The sequence below is a fragment of the Thermobia domestica genome, unplaced genomic scaffold (genome assembly GCF_964235325.1).
Source record: "Thermobia domestica unplaced genomic scaffold, izTheDome1.hap1.1 HAP1_SCAFFOLD_427, whole genome shotgun sequence".
Classification (NCBI taxonomy): Eukaryota; Metazoa; Arthropoda; class Insecta; order Zygentoma; family Lepismatidae; genus Thermobia; species Thermobia domestica.
This window is the reverse complement of record NW_027656137.1, coordinates 24,041-30,050: the sequence shown is the minus strand read 5'-3', so window position 1 is coordinate 30,050 and position 6,010 is coordinate 24,041.

The following is a 6,010-nucleotide window of genomic DNA, read 5'->3' as shown; positions in this document are numbered from 1 at the left end:
GTTACCACCAAACGGAATCTGTAATCAGAGGTCCCTCCTTACAGAGGTTCAGACTTTTCTTTACTGAATAGTTTTAAGCTCTTTCCTTTTTTATAGGAGGCAATTAAAATAGGAGAAGAACAATATTACTTTTCTGCGGCAGTGTGTCATTTATTTGAGCAAAGCTATGGTAGTCAAAATTTGCAGACACTCCTCAAATAACAGGAAGAATCGCACAGCTATTTACAAAGGCAATCGGAAAAACAAGTTCATTTCTCTGCTTTCACGAAAATATTTACATGTGTGACACTTTGCGTGCTGAAATTAATAATAATAATAATAATAATAATAATAATAATAATAATAATAATAATAATAATAATAATAATAATAATAATAATAATAATTAGTAGTAGTAGTAGTAGTAGTAGTAGTGTCAATAATAATAATTGTATTGTGTATGTATAATACTTGAAGAGAGTACTTGAACTACACACACGATTAGGCTCGATTTGGCTCAACTCGAAACTCGAACCAAATTCGAGTCGAGTTGGAGGAAATTTTTCGAGCCGAGTTCTCGAGTCGAGTTCAAACATGTCTCTTTCGAGTCGAGTCGAGTTTCAAAGAAAACTCGCTCGAACTCGCTCGTGCCCATCCCTAATTTTTACAAACCAACTCACTACCTATTTTCCATATATAGAAAAGTGCCCCTCCCCCACATAAAGGAGAATTTTAAAAATGCTAGGACACATTCTGTTTATTTTCAATAAAGAGTTAATACACTGAATTTCAGCTCCGTAAGTTTAACGGGTTGCGAGATACTCATTTTTTTTCCGCAAAAATTTGAATCCACACTACCTCCTTAGGATATTATGCATTATAATAAAAGCAATATAACATCCCAATTTGGATTAAGGCCGAACTATATACCAAAAGTAATTTCATTTGACTTGGCAATTTGACCGTGATGATCAGGCACACATAGTTACATGCATTTTTTTTATATATTACAGTGATTCAAAAATGTATTTTTTTTTCCAGTAGTTAGCTCTAAAAACTCACAGGTCTCGAAAGCCAAGTTGTAGTGTAAGTCCTATTGCTATTATTACAATTAAAAATATCAATATCCAAAAGTGCCTGAAGTTCTTTTTTCACTTGGTTAGATATACTCACCTCAGGTAGGTAGACAGAAACAAGTGGAAAAGGAAGGGAAATGAAGGTCTTTAAAGTAAAACAGAGACAAATTTACCAGTCTTCAGAAGATACTGTCTACAATGCAGTGAGCAGAGAGGGCCGGTAGACCATACTGAGTCGGTGGGTCGCAGTGAGTCACGGTGGGTGGTGGGTCGCAGTGGGTCATGGTGGGTGGTGGGTCACAGTGGGTCTTGGTGAGTGGTATGTCGCAGTGGGTCACGGTGGGTGGTGGGTCACAGTGGGTCATGGTGGGTGGTGGGTCGCAGTGGGTCACATGCTGCTGACCCACGACCCACTGACCCACTCAGAAAATTTGACCCACTTGGCCCACTGACCCACGGACCCACTGACCCACTCCAACTCTGCTCCCGCAGGGTCAAACAAGCCAGCATCCTCCCCGTAAGTAAACGGGATGGCTAGGGGTGCTTCAACGCACCCTTTGTTAGCCCGTAGCAGTTTCTGTTGTTTATAAAATGCGTATGCTCCAAGCTGAAAAAATATTTGAATATGTTATTGAGTTTACCGAATTCGTTGAGCTGATTAAGCGGTAATAAATGACATATTTTGATGAGAACCAATTTAAAAATATATACCAATTCCTGAAAGAAGATTGCAGGGTATTTTGCTTCCGCTAGTACAACTACAAATATTGAATACAAGATCACATACTGGACTAATAAATTCTACCTGAAATAAAATAAGCGAGTGATACTTGGTGTTATAATGTTGGTAGTAGAGTTTATATTAGATTGTAGATTAGCTTCAGAATTGATTTCAGCTCACCAGTGATGGTTTCAAGGACTATCCGAGGGGGATTTCTCCTCCATAACCAGGGTGCGAATTAACGGGGGGTTGGGGGTATTTTCCCCCTCAATCACATTTTCTAACCCCCCAAAACACAGCTGAAGTATCCCCATCGGGGATGCTCGCTTTCCCCCCCAAACTATGCTTAGTAAAACTCCAAATTTCACTGATTTTTTTGTCATTTCTTGTAAGTTTAATCTTCCATCTGTATTTCGAAATGATCGATGTAAACTATTCACATTTGGTCATTTCTACTTACCACCTAATTACCCACTATTTTCAACGTTGTTTAGTTGAACTATATTATTATGACTACGGTGATTACTTGCAACTGTACCTTCGCACCCTTCAGTTCGTCATCGTTCGTGAATTTGAATGTACTAATTGCGTATAACAAAGTCACATATGGATTTATAAATGTTGTTAGAGGTTGGCCAAGAAGAAGTAAACAAATAGCTTCTTTCACAATACTTGAAGTTCAGACATGTCATATTCATCCTCTACATTTGTATCGATTATCATCTTATTTTAATTTTCGTTATAACATGTTGTTTAATTTTCCAATGTATTTTTTGTTAGCATATGGTAGTCATTCCCTAGTAGTTTGTGTGTATGCAACTCAAAAGTTGCATTTAATTTGCAGTAATTATCATAATAATCACTGCCTTTTACAGTTTACGAAAATGAACATTTGGAACTGTACTCACAATTTGAGTTATACTGTAAGCATTCTCTCGTAACTATATGTTAACGCACACGCTGGGGATGCGCTCCTAGTGAACAGATATGTTAGTGAAGGTGATTTTTAGGTGAATAACCGCATAATTAAAGATTTGTTTCAGCATTTGTTAATACGATTGGTTCTTCCGTGTCATTGTCCGTGTCTGTATAAGCACTTCAACTGGAGCGAATTTTTTAAAGCTAACCCTTCCATCTTTCTTTTCGCTGTTCAGTTTGCTGTCCACGGTAATAATGTTGTCTGAAAAACATCAATGTAATGTTTTACTTTATTTGAATAACTTAGCACACACTGAATCAACTCATCTGTAACCTAACAGTAAAGTAATTGTAAGTGTTGACTTCCTGAGCTCCATCACGGAATCAATATTTGGAGAGAAAAAAAAAAGCGTGAAGAGCGTAGCTTTAGCGAGGAGTAGAAGCACAAGCTCGAAGTTTGAATTGAGAGATTTTAAATATTTGGCCTTCGATGTGACCTTGATGTCAGAAATCGGGACCAGAAACAATCCAATTCTCGTATGATAGGCTAATATCTAGATTTTTTTTTAAAGTATGCCCGATTTAACTGATAATTTTAGGGGTTTTCATAAGACTGGAGTAGATTTTCTTTTGCAAGCTGTATGTAATAACGCGAAGTGGAAGATTTCAATATGAGTGGAAAAATTAACATATGCTTGTGATCATGGCTATCGCTCGAGTCGAATTATTAAGTAAATAAACCTTCGAGAGCTTCAGGGACAAGAGTGAGTAAAACATTTAAACAAGTTCAGAAAGGTTAGGTGGGATGTGTGTATGTAACACAATATATACGTACATAGCTATTGTCGGTAGATTTATTAAGTTAATAAATCTCTTATTTATTACAGATGCCATATATATATATATATATATATATATATATATATATATATATATATATATACAGTGGCGGATCCAAGGGAGCTATAGGGGCTATAGACCCCCGCTTGACGCCCAGGTATACACTGGATAAAATGGGCTTCAATCGTGCTTTACACTGGATAAAACGGCAAAATATGATTTAGCCCCTCCCTTGATCATATCCTGGATCCGCCCCTGGATCCGCCCTCATTTTGAAATTTGCACCTTCAGACTGTAGGTCCTGTTGGCCTAATTTTATCCCCCAATATAGATTATCTAATTCGCACACTGCCCATAACCATGACATTCCCCTAGGGACCACATAACCTATCATGCTCAATGTGGATTCCCATTATTTTCGTTACTAATACATTTCATTCCCAGTATATTGCAATTCGCCACCACCAGAAAAAAAAAAAACTTCTGGAATCATCACTAATGTGGAAAATTGATTCAACTGTTATATATATTTCATCGCGAAAATATTATTCTAATGTCTTTTACATCATTTTCCCAGTCAGTGTTTGCCTACATTTCCCAGTTAGCATAGGTAAAGTTGATGAGCGCTATCATTCATTTTTTCCATTTATATCTAAGGTCTTCTGCATTCTTGGTTTCTTACCTGTCCACCAGCTTCGTACACATTTATAATATGTATGCAAACATATATGTTATAAATAAATAAGTGCGAAAACTCCGCACGAATCTCTGCTAAGTGCCCGACACAAGGTAAGTTTGGATTTATTCCGATTCCAATCTGGGACCAATTTAAGGGAGCACGTGTGATTTTGTCCGCGAAAGCGGGCACATTAGCTATGGTGGTGTGTGCATAAGGAAAGATAAGTGTGGCAAACATCAAAGCACTGTTTTGCGCTTTAACTGCTGAAAATACGCATCGGTTCACATGCACCTGTGATTATGGAAACAGTGTAAGAAGTATGGTTCATAATTATGCAATTATAATGCAAAATTAGATTCTAGTGACCATTTACTACAGATTGATGCATATTTTGTGTACTAATTTCAGCATTATTCGAGCAGACAGTTCTATCAAATTTTGACACATTTCTTACATTTTCAGGTTAGGTTAGAGCTTTGTATTTCTCTTAGCAGAGCATGCACTACATGAAGAGCTCCATTACTACTTGCAGATTGACTTTAGGAGGGCTCACTATAAATACAGTGTGGACATATGGCATAAAAACTATAGTACATAAGACACGAATAAATTTGTGTTATGTGACCAAAAGCACGAATGCTATTTAACTGAGTTAGTGTAGGAGCACATCAAGGGGGCCCGAGTGATAGCGAGCGGGTGCGTCCATAGAGAGAAGGCGCGTCTTCGATGGGGATATACGTATATACGAGGATAGTGGAAAAGCACACTTACACATACAATACTTTCATTATCACTTAAAATTCATTTCAATATACTGTGACTGATGGTAATTACTTATATTCACACTCTCATTCCTTCATGAAAAATGTAGGGCTTCACATCGTATTTTACCTAGAAATTATCTATTTCGTAGAACCATATGCTCGAATGAACCCCTAATTTGCTTACACGTATAACCACCATGGCAAATTTGCGTATTCCCTACGGACGCACCTCGACTATACCCATCCAATTTCAGCTTGGCACAAACTGTAATACATGCAAAAATTGCTTGTAATTAGTAGCTTGCAAAATTTGTTGCGTGGTTTTGAGACGTATGGCTTTCACTATAGGTACTAGCTAAGTATGTATATGTCTTATACAATTGTACGCAATTGGTTGATGGCACTCTAGAGATAAGAGGATAGTAAGTTTTACGCTATTTGCATGGAATTTTCTCCCCAAAAATACTTTATTCATATACATATCTTTTATGTCCTCCTTAGGCTAACCTTCATTGGAAAATTGTTCAGAAAATACATTCTCGAAATACTATGGGCTGATTTTGTCAAAAAAGGTACAGTGTATATGTAATTCATTTCTAGTGGAATCTCTATTGTAAAGCTACAGCATCACACGTTTTCTTGCTACATATCCTCCTTATTTCTTTTTGCGAGTTAACAAACTTTACCTGAAAATTAAAAAACGAACTGTATTGCTACTCTACACTGTTACTTTTCCTCCTTTGCAAGAACAAGGTTCAGAATATTTATTTCGTTTTTTTTATAGCATACATTGTATCTATGCAGTTGCTGCTTACGATGTTAATGCTTTATCATAGTACAATTGAGCTTTGAAAATTTATCTTCAACTTTTTTTTGATAAAATTTTAGCCTCGCTCGAGGTGTGGCTAGACCAATCAGCCCTCAGTGTTACCCCTAACTGATGAATCGCTTTGGAAGCTTTATGAATTGCACAGTTAAAGGGAAGGCTGAGGTATCCCACAGGTACAAGTCATCTAGAGGACCCCTACGAGGT